Source organism: Equus przewalskii, chromosome 25 (genome assembly GCF_037783145.1).
Source record: "Equus przewalskii isolate Varuska chromosome 25, EquPr2, whole genome shotgun sequence".
Lineage (NCBI taxonomy): Eukaryota > Metazoa > Chordata > Mammalia > Perissodactyla > Equidae > Equus > Equus przewalskii.
The window spans coordinates 13,531,290-13,542,616 of record NC_091855.1 but is presented as its reverse complement, the minus strand read 5'-3'; the positions used below and the strand labels follow the sequence as shown (position 1 = coordinate 13,542,616).

The 11,327-nt window shown below is 42.0% G+C and overlaps 1 pseudogene; it reads left to right on the top strand.

Moving 5' to 3' along the window:
• Positions 1–4,114: 4,114 nt before the first annotated feature.
• Positions 4,115–4,749, top strand: LOC103541137 (heterogeneous nuclear ribonucleoprotein A1-like; annotated as a pseudogene).
• Positions 4,750–11,327: the final 6,578 nt, after the last annotated feature.

Here is an 11,327-nt window from a genome sequence, read left to right as displayed (position 1 = left end):
ATGGCCATTACAGTTCCAAATTATCCAAAAGTTCACCCATCTCTAGAAAGGCACAAGATCCTGGTCCATGGACCAAGAGGAACCTCTCTTGCCTTTGGGTTCCCTAAAATGTCTTTACTATGATGGGTCCTGTTTTCAACAGCTGTTGTAAAACACTGGGAATCATGAGTTTCCTCTGCTTTTGGAAAGGATGGATGACTTGCCAAGAAGCTTCAACATACGAATTAAAATAATCTTCCCATTCCACTTGCTTAGTTTTAGATCTCTTATTTTCTAACTGTGCACACACATTAATTAAGGTATTTCAAATGAGTCCCATTGGAACCAAACAAGTTTTAAATCATCCTTGGTATATCAGAGCCATTTCTCTAAAAATCTACATGTGGAGGATCCATAATTTTTAAACGTAAATCCAGCAGGAGTCCCAAAAAGGGATTGAGTCCCTGTAGTAGTTTTAGACTGTGTACTTCCATTATATTTCCAGCAGAAGCCCCAAACAAGGGTTGAGTCCCCACAGCAAACACTGCATACATCCTGCTACAAGCATGTACTCACCAAAAGTGACCATAAATTCTCTTAAACCAGTTCCAAAAGATACCCAGAATAAAAATCAGAACCTCAACCAAGGCGGGAGTTTCAAAACTGAAAGGACAGGGGCCGGCCCGGTGGCGTAGCGGTTAAGTGTGCATGTTCCACTTCTCCGCAGCCTGGGGTTCACCGGTTCGTATCCTGGGTGCGGACACGGCACTGCTTGGCAAAAAAGCCATGCTGTGGCAGGTGACCCACGTATAAAGTAGAGGAAGATGGGCATGGATGTTAGCTCAGGGCCAGTCTTCCTCAGCAAAAAAAGAGGAGGATTGGCAGTAGTTAGCTCAGGGCTAATCTTCCTCAAAAAAAAAAACAAAACAAAACTGAAAGGACTCACCACCTGGGTCAGGGGCCACTGGGAGATGACAGAGCATAAGAGATTCATGCAGGTACCTTGCTCAAAATGACCAGCTGTGCTGGAAATAGGTGGAAAGTCACTTTGGATCCCACATCTCTGACACCAAATACGTCAACTTAGAAAAAAGGGGCAACTGCAAAACAAAAGGAGACCATTTATTTGGGGTCTTACAATTGCAATTCAGGGAACACAGGTTCTGCAGCAGCCAGAAAAGTGCCCCCCTCAGGAGTAAAAGTCAGGAATTTTTATTAGCAAAAAGGAGAACTCAGAATAATGGCCTCAGTTGTTTGGTCGGGAGGGTAAATTTATGTCACAGTTCATTGGCTTACTCAAAGACATCTTGTTGCTATCAGAAAAAGTATATTTCTGCAGAGTCCTTCAGAAAGTCCTTTCTCAGCAAATAACTTCCTTTTAGCAAGTCAGCAAGGCCAACACAATTTCATATTTTTAGCAAGGTGGAGTCCAAGGTACAAAAGGGAGTCACTGTTGTCAACTTGTATCGCACCAGTTTTCTCACTAATATTCTATTTCTGGTCCGGGATCTAATAGAGGATCCTACCTTGCATTTAGTTGTTATGTACAATTGCACATCTGAAGAGTACTGGTCAGTTATTTTGTAGAATGTCTCTAAATTTGGGTTTTCTGGTGTTTGCTCATGCTTAGATTGAGATTCTATTTAAATTTGTTTTTAATTATTGGTAATTGCCTAAATTAGGTGACTTCATACACAGTCACACACACTTGTGTTTTGTAGTATTGCTACCCTAGAAACATAGGAATTCTGATCAATTATTTTTCATGTAATCCCATCAAAAAAGAAGGAAAAATGGTACATTTGTAATTGCAGATGCAACCATATTGAATAATTTCCATTTTGACGAGGCATTGATGAGAACCAAACATTCCACTCATCTGTTATGCGTCTGATGGTTGGAAGAATTTTCCACTGATTAGCTTCTAGCTCCACACACTTCAAATCTGATTATTCATGTCGTATCCACATACTTCTGGTTCTGAGCACTATCAGATCCACTCATGTTGTAATACAATATGGGAACAATACCATACAGTTATAGTATTGTAAGACAACAACATGCAATACAACAATATGGGAGCTTCTGGCTCCCCTACACTCACCCCTAAAAACCGACATGGAGATTTCTTTCCAGAGTAGTGAAAAGGAAAACATAAGTTTAAGGTCTCAGCAAGTCACTCTGCCACATTATTTTAACATTCTTGATCATGCTATATTTTAATGATAGAGATGTAATCTAATATCACTGAAGTTACCCTATCTTTTGATTTTACATGAAGATGACTTAGACTCTTTTCCTACATCTCTTGAGAGGACAGTAATCTCCTTAAGATTTTTTTGACTTCCCGGGGGCTTACATTGTATGTGTAGTAGACTTTCCAAGAAGGTTTGAGCAGATAGAGGGGTTTACAATTCAACAACATAAATGATTTAATACTGAACTTTAAACAGCCCTATTCCTAAAGTCTTTTGGTTACCCTGACACTGAAAAATTTTCACTGGTCACTTTTATCCATAAACTCTAGTTCCCGACATTTTTCTTAACTCTTTTTTTTTTTTTTAAGTTTTATTGAGGTATAATTGACAAATAAAGTTGTAAGATATTTCAAGTGTACAAGGTGATGATTTGTTAACTCTCTTTTAGGGAGCCTTATCTTCTATCCTTTCTGACTGTTCACTCAAACTCAGATTCTTTTATCTTCCCGTGAGAGGCAGGTTAAATAGGTCTTTCTTAAACTGTGTCCTCAGGGCATCCTTCCCCTTCCTAAAGGTGTTATAAAGGTATTTTCCCAAACCAAGATAGTTGTCACCTCCAAGAGAAACTATGATTTCCAGCTTTTAAAGGCATTTTTATCCTACTTCCTACATAGAGTAAATAGTAATAACACAAAATTTGTACCATGTAACTATGATGCAGAGCAAGAGGCAGGAAAGCATGAGAGTTAGGCCCACAGGTTGTGGGGCCAGACTTCCAGGATTCAAAATCCTGGCTTGACTCAACAATAAAAAGATAAGTGACCCAACTAAAAATGGCCAAAGGATTGGAACAGACGTTTCTCTAAGGAAATGTTTCCAAAAATAAAATGGCTGGGGCCAGCCCAGTGGAACAGTGGTTAAGTTTGCACGTTCTGCTTTAGCAGCCCGGGGTTTGCCAGTTCAGATCCCAGGTGTGGACCTATGCAGTGCTTGTCAAGCCATGCTGTGGCAGGTGTCCCACACATAAAGTAGAGGAAGATGGGCATGAATGTTAGCTCAGGGCCAGTCTTCCTCAGCAAAAAGAGGAGAATTGGCAGCAGATGTTAGCTCAGGGATAACTTCCTCAAAAAATAAATAAAGTAAAACAGCCAATAAGTACATGGGAATATGCTCAGCACCATTAGTACTGGGTAGTGCAACTCCAAACCACAAAGAGATACCACTTCACACCGACTAGGATGACTAAAATCAACAGATAGATGATAACAAATGTTGACAGGCAGGAATGCAAAGGCACATGGTTTGATGGAGCTCACAGTGTTCTAAGAACTTGGACAAGGCTGGGTCAAAGGGTGGATATAGGTGAGGGATGGTAGGCAAGCTCAGAGATGCAGGCAACGTTCAGATCATGAAGGGCCTTGTGGGCCAAGCTAGAGTTAGAACTTCATCCTGAAATCAAGCCAGGGAAAGGTTTTAGGCAGAATGAAATAACTGGATTTACACCCAGCTGCTGTCACCGAAGCAAATTGTAATACACAATAAACCAGTTTCTCCTGTCCAGACTTCTCTGTGCTCTAGGTCTATATTTCCAACTACCTGCCAGACCTCTCTCTTGGGACGTCCTGGCCTCTCCTCCTGTGTTCCTTGAATTTAGGGAATGACACCACCCTTCTTTGTGCCTACACCCAACCTGTTGAGTACTGTTGGAGAAAATCATGCTCCCGGGTATGTTGGTGCCAGGACAAATTAATGATCAACAACAAAGTTGTCTACCAGCATATTCATTAATTTCCTTCGTTAACATGCTCAATAAATGTTTGGAGATAAATGAATGTGCACTTGACCCAGTTAGCATCATTTTCTTTTTCTCTTCCAAGCATTCATTTAAAAGATAAATCCGCAGATCCGTTCGTTAGGTTACTCCTTTCTGCCCGTGGATGCTGATGAGTGGTGCCCACTTAACTGTGAAAAAGACTTTTGCTGGGGCATTAAAGAAGACACTGAAGAACATCACCTAAGAGATTATTTTGAACAGTATGGGAAAATTGAAGTGATTGAAATCATGACTGACAGAGGCAGTGGCAAGAAGAGAGGATTTGCTTCTGTGACTTTTGACGATCATGACTCCGTAGACAAGATTGTCATTCAGAAATACCATACTGTGAACGGCCATATCTACGAAGTTAGGAAAGCCCTATCTAAGCAAGAGATGGCTAGTGCTTCGTCCAGCCAAAGAGATCGAAGTGGTTCCGGAAATTTTGGTGGTGGTCTTAGAGGTGGTTTTGGTGAGAATGACAACTTCGGTCACGGAGGAAACTTCAGTGGTCAAGGTGACTTTGGTGGCAGCCATGGTGGTGGTGGATATGGTGGCAGTGCGGATGGCTATAATGGATTTAGTAATGATGGAAGCAATTTTGGAGGTGGCGGAAGCTACAATGATTTTGGCAATTACAACAATCAATCTTCAGATTTTGGACCCATGAAAAGAGGAAATTTCAGAGACGGAAGCTCTGGCCCCTATGATGGTGGAGGCCAATACTTTGACAAACCACCTTGATTTCGTGGTTTCAAAGAACAGTTTCACAGTTAAGTGGGCACCAGGTCTTTGAGAATCTTCTCTTGAGACGGCCCTCTTTGGTTCCACAACTCTTCCATCCGCCTTGTGTGGCCTTGCATTCATAGCTGCATCCACCTCCTCCACAGTGGCGTACATGACAAAGCCAAAGCCTCTAGAGCTCTTGGTGTTTGGATCTCTCATTACCACACAGTCTGTGAGCATTCCCCATTGCTCAAAATGGCTCCTGAGACTCTCATTGGTTGTTTCAAAGCTCAAACGTCCGATGAAGAGCTTTCACAACTGTTTGGGCTCTTTGGGAGACTCTGACTTAGACATGACTGCAGTGGGAGGGGAGACTAACGATGCTTACTCGTCGGCATCCACTGGCAGAAAGGAGTAACCTAACGAACGGATCTGTGGATTTATCTTTTAAATGAATGCTTGGAAGAGAAAAAATGATGTTGACTGGGTCAAGTGCACATTCATTTATAAATTGTGTGTCAGCTGATGAGTAGATAAACAAAATATAGTAGATCCATACAAAGAAATATTACTCAGCCATAAAAAAGAATAAAGTACTAATACATGCTCCAATATGGATGAATCTTAAAAACTTATGCTAAATGGAAGAAGCCAGATACAGAAGGCCACATATCACATGATTTCACTTATATGAAATCTCTAAAGGCAGATCCATAGAGAGAGAGAGTAGATTAGTGGTTGGCAGTGACTGGGGAGATGGGGGAATAGGGAGTGACTGCTAATGGATACAAAGTTTCTTTCGGAGGTGACGAAAATTTTATGAAATTAGATAGTGGTTTTGATTGTACAACCTTGTGAATATAATAAAAACCCCTGAACTGTACACTTCAAAAGGATAAATTTTGTCGTATATTAATTATATCTCAATACGAAATTAGTTAATTGATATTTAAAATGTAAAAAACAATGCCCTCACACATATTTTGAATGATAACAATTTCACAGAAAGATCAAAAGATTAATTTCACTTTTGAAATATCCTCGTCTATTCCTAGCAAGAACGCAGTTGTGTCAGTTTAAAGACAGCATGAATTCTCTTGGTCTCTTAACTATGGAGAGGTAAGGTCTTTGTGTCCCAGTTCATCTTGAATCTTGGTGAGCTCTACGTGACTTCTCTAACCAATAGACTGCATGGAAGTGACACTGTGCCAGTTTCCAAGCCCAGACTTTGAGACTTCCTTTCTTTTCAATATCACTCCTTGAATCCTGTCATTATATAAGAATTCCAGCAAGGCTGCTGGAAAGACCATGGAGAGGTCCTGAGACTGCACAGAGAGGGGAGCAGCTCACCTGAGCTCAGCTTCTAGCTATTCCTCCAGAGATTCAAGACATGTGAGGGGAGCCTTTTTGGACCCCACCCCCCTAGACCAACCCAACACCATTTGTATCCCATGGAGTAATCCTAGTCAACTCCACAGAGAGCGGAAGAATTGTCTAGCTGAACCCTGCCTGAATTCCTCATCCTGAGTCATGAACCATTTAAAATAAATACTGTATAATCCCTATGTGTGCGTGGATTGTTACACAACCGTAGACAACTGAAACAACTTCACAAAGAACTGTCATAGAGAACTCTTGCTAAACATGTATTTGCAAAATAATTTCCTTAAGCAATAGAAAGCAATAGATAGCCTTACTAGTGAAATCTTACTATCCACAGATTTATCTTTTATCTCCAAACATTTATTGAGCATGTTAACACAGGAAATTAATGAATATGCTGGTAGACAACTTTGTTGTTGATCATTAATTTGTCCTGGCACCAACATACCCGGGAGCATGATTTTCTCCAACAGTACTCAACAGGTTGGGTGTAGGCACAAAGAAGGGTGGCGTCATTCCCTAAATTCAAGGAACACAGGAGGAGAGGCCAGGACGTCCCAAGAGAGAGGTCTGGCAGGTGATTGGAAATATAGATCTAGAGCACAGAGAAGTCTGCACAGGAGAAACTGGTTTATTGTGTATTACAGTTTGTTTCGGTGACAGCAGCTGGGTGTAAATCCAGCTATTTCATTCTGCCTAAAACCTTTCCCTGGCTTGATTTCAGGATGAAGTTCTAACTCTAGCTTGGCCCACAAGGCCCTTCATGATCTGAACGTTGTCTGCATCTCTGAGCTTGCCTACCATCCCTCACCTATATCCACCCTTTGACCCAGCCTTGTCCAAGTTCTTAGAACACTGTGAGCTCCATCAAACCACGTGCCTTTGCATTCCTGCTTGATCCGCTTGGATCATCCCTTCTACCTCATCTGTAGGCTAACTTGGCTCAACCGTCCCTCCTCCGGACCTCTTCGCTATCGCTTTCCTTCCTCAGTTGGAGTTTTGTACCCCTTCCCCAGGAGTGCTCCCCTTTGTACTCCCAAATGCCCTGTGCTATTTGTACAACAGCCCTTATCACAGTGCACCAATACTGACAATTTTCTTGGATGTTGAAAGAACAAACATACCACACTGCTCCAAGGGTCGCAGTATGAACACTCCCAAACATAAACCCATTTGTCTTCTCCCCGACCCAGGCCCACAGTCCTCTCCCTCCCAAACTCCTCACTGGAATTCCCTTTTCATGAAGAATAAACGCCTTTACATCCTCAGCCCTGGTAGATCTAATGCTCCTCCAATTCCCAGCCTCAGCTGAAGCCTGGCTGTGTGCTGAGGACACCTCTTTGCCTGTAGTTTCTCAAGTGGAGGCTGTTTGTTCTCCCACACCCTGCAAGCCACAGCCTCCAGGAGGTGGGCTCACTGTCCTCTCCACACCCTGCTCCTGCTTCCAGACCTTTACTGCGTCCTCACATGAAGCCCCTGCTCCTCTGAGGCTCAAGTCATGAGCCTGTTCCTCTCTGTCTCTGTCCTGGATTTACTTCCCTCCCAAGTCTCTTCTTTTACTGAAGACTTTCGTGCCTGGTTCTCAGCCTTCTTGTCCTAACACTGCCATCTTCCGGTTGACTTCATTATTTTTACAAATGAGCCAGCAACTTCCTGGACCCTCAGGCCCTTGGCCTCCTCATCTCCAGGAACCTTCTTCTCTACCTCCTCCCTGCCCCTCAGTCTGTCAGGACGTGGAACCATACACCTCTAAAGTCCTACATTCAGACCTCCCACCCTCTTACGGCATCTCCTACTCATCTAGCTATTCTGTGGCATGAATCCCACCGTAGCGTTTATTTCATCCTAGGACCTCCAGACCACTTTAAGCCCCTCCTGTCACCACTTCCTTTTTTATCCAACTGGGATTTCGTACTCATCTCTTCCCTCATTCTCTTGCCAATATCCTCAGCCTCCTGACCCTCTTGTCTTTCTGCCCCAAGAGGCTGATAATCCCTAACTCTGGATGAACCCATGCATCTGTCCTCTTTGTGGAGCTGACAGATGACAGCTGCTAGAGAAAAATCACATTGTCTTGCACTTTGATGCCATTATAAGTACGTAGCCTCCAACGTCACCCAGGGCCTCCAATAAAACTGTCAAGCTTTTTTTATTTGCCTGATTGCCACTAACTTAATCTCCGCAATGATTATTTCAAACATTCACTACCATTCTTAAAACATCTTGCCTCAATTTCAGCATGTATCCTAGCCTTTTAACACACACACACACAAACAGGGACCATCAGAAGGAAAATTCTTCAATATTCTGCTACCAAGTTTGCAAGTCTATTTGAATTCCTGCTCATCTTGTCTTCCTTTCCTCTTAAGATGAATTTCTCTCTAGCCATCTTCTCCTGCTTTCTCAGAGACCTTACTTATCATTTATCTCCTGTCTCCCCTTGATCTTTAACTTTTCCCTCTTTGCTCTCTAAAAATGCTCCTACCATCCCACCACCCTCTCCTGATACTAACCTCTTCTCTCCTTCCCAGCTTGAAAGAGTTGGCTACATTTTCTTACTTTCCACTCGTTTCTCAGCCTACTCCAATCAGGCTTCCACTCACCACTTCTCTGAAGCTGCTCTCCACAGTGTCACCAATGACTTATATGATGCTAAATCTAGTGGACACGTTTCAGTTCTTAGTTGCTTGACTTCTCAGTAGCATGGCACACTTGATGGGTACCTACTTCTCCTATTTTTAACAGCTTTACTGAGGTATAATGGACATGCAATAATCTGCACATGTTAAAAGTATACAGTTTGATGAATTTTAACATTTGTATATGCTCATGAAACCATCACCACAGTCAAGACAATGAACATGTCCATCAGTCCCAAAAGTTTCCTTATTCTTCTTGGTAAAACCCTCCCTTCCCTCCCCACTTCCTCCCGCCCCTCCCCACTTCCTCTCCTCCCCAGAAAGCCGCTGATCTGCTTTCTATCACCACAGTCTATAATCTTCAGTCTGCATTTTTTGTAACTTTATATAAATGGAGTCATACACCATGCACTCTTTTTTGTCTGGCTTCTTTCACTCAGCATAATGACTTGGAGATTCATTCAGGCTGTTGGGTACATTACAAGTCTATTCCTTTTTATTGCTGAGTAGTATTCATTGTGTGCATATATTATCCATTCACCTGTTGATGGACATTTGGGTTGTTTCGTGTTTTATATTGTAACAAATAAAGTTTCTATGATCATTCACATACAAGTCTCTGTATGAATAAACTTTCATTTCTCTTGGGAAATTACCTGGGAGTCAAATGATAGATGTATGTTTAACTTACATTTAACTTCTTAAGAAATTGCCAAACTGTTTTCAAATTGGTGTACCATTTTAAATTCTCAAAAGCAGTGTATGAGAGTTCCAGTCGCTCCACATTCCCATTAATGCTTGGTATGGTCAATCTTTTTTATTTTAGCTATCATAGTAGGTATGTGGTGATATTTTATTGTTTTTTTTTTAAAGATTTTATTTTTCCTTTTTCTCCCAAAGCCCCTTGGTACATAGCTGAGTATTTTTAGTTGTGGGTCCTTCCAGCTGTGGCATGTGGGACACCGCCTCAGCATGGCTGGATGAGTGGCGCCATATCCGCACCCAGGACTCAAACCAGCGAAACCCTGGGCCACCGAAGCAGAGCGCAAGAACCCCACTACTCAGCCACAGGGCCGGCCCCCCTATTGTTGTTTTAATTCATATTTCCCTAATGACAAATGATATTGAGCATTTTTTATGTGTTTATTTGCCATCTGTATATATTCTTTGGTGAAGTATCTGTTTAAATCACTGACCATTTTAAAAATGGAATTGTTTTCTTAATCTTGAATTTGGTGAGTTTTTAAAAGTATATATTCTGACTACATATCCTTTATCAGATACGTGATTTGTGAGTATTTTCTCCCAGTCTTTATCTTTCAAAGAGCAGAAGTTATTAATTTTGATGAAGTCTAACTTATCAATTTGTTCTTCTAGGATTGTGATTTTGGTGTTGTAAGTATCCATGTCTTGAAACATCTTTTTAATGCATTCTATTACTACACATTCTCTGGGTTCCCTCTGGTGCCAGTTATCAATTTATTGCCTCTCAGCTCCAATTCATCCTTTTTGCCTGCTCCATGAAAGTGGAAATATACTCTAAATGTTTTCTTTTTTGCCACCTGGAACAATGTTAGGCTTTGTTAATAGATGGCACTGGAGAGGCATTGCAGAAGGAAAGGGGTTTGCTTCCTGGTTCTGATCAGCTAATTTTGCAGGCTTCTTTAGCATACTTGGCTCCTGAGGTCCACGCAGCTTCTCCAGTGCCTGGCGTCAGCATTCAGTGGCCAGCAGCTTCCCCCAGCAGCGTTCCCCCCACCTGGTGATTTTGGAGCAGAGTGCCTCTAATAAGACTCCTCCCTGTGGAAGCTTTCCCTGGCACCCTAAAGAGTGGATTTCCAGCAAATTCCACTAGCACAGCACCACAGAGATTTCTCAGCCATTCAGTGTGCTATCCCTGTCCCTCTGCAGCAAGGTCTGGGTCTCAGCCTGGGAGTGGAAGGAGTCTCTTCCTTGAGAGCTCTATCTTAGCCCAGAGTAGTGGCTATTATCTACTGCATTGTATTATTTATACTATATCTACTATTACAATTTTAAACTGTATCTATTATATTTTTATCTGCTCTTTTTATCTTATTTAGAGTTCTCTTTACTTCTTACTAGCCCACAGGTTGGCAAACTGTGGCCCACAGGCCAAATCCAGCCCACTGCCTGCTTTGGTAAATAAAGCTTTATTGGAACACAGTCATGCTTATTTATTTACATATTGTCTATAGCTGCTTTCATGCTACAACAACAGAGTTGAGTAGCTGCAACAGAGACCACGTGGCCCCCAAAGCCTAAAATATTTATTTTTCTTTACAGAAAAAGTTTAATAACCCCTGTACTAGTCAGTTCCTTATTACTCCAATCCCCTGTTATGGTTAATAATTCTTTATATTAAACTTTCCCTGTTCAAATTACTGTGTGATTTCTCTAACCTGATTGGACCCAGGCTAATACGCCTCCAATCTCTCTGTCTGCTGTCTCACCGTCCATTTCCAGGCTCGCCTCCCTCTGTCTATCTCATAATGGTATGCTCCTCAAGACCCTCCCCTCTGCTTTCTGTTACCGCCTCTCTAAACGATTCGTCTGCTTACGCATCTTCAG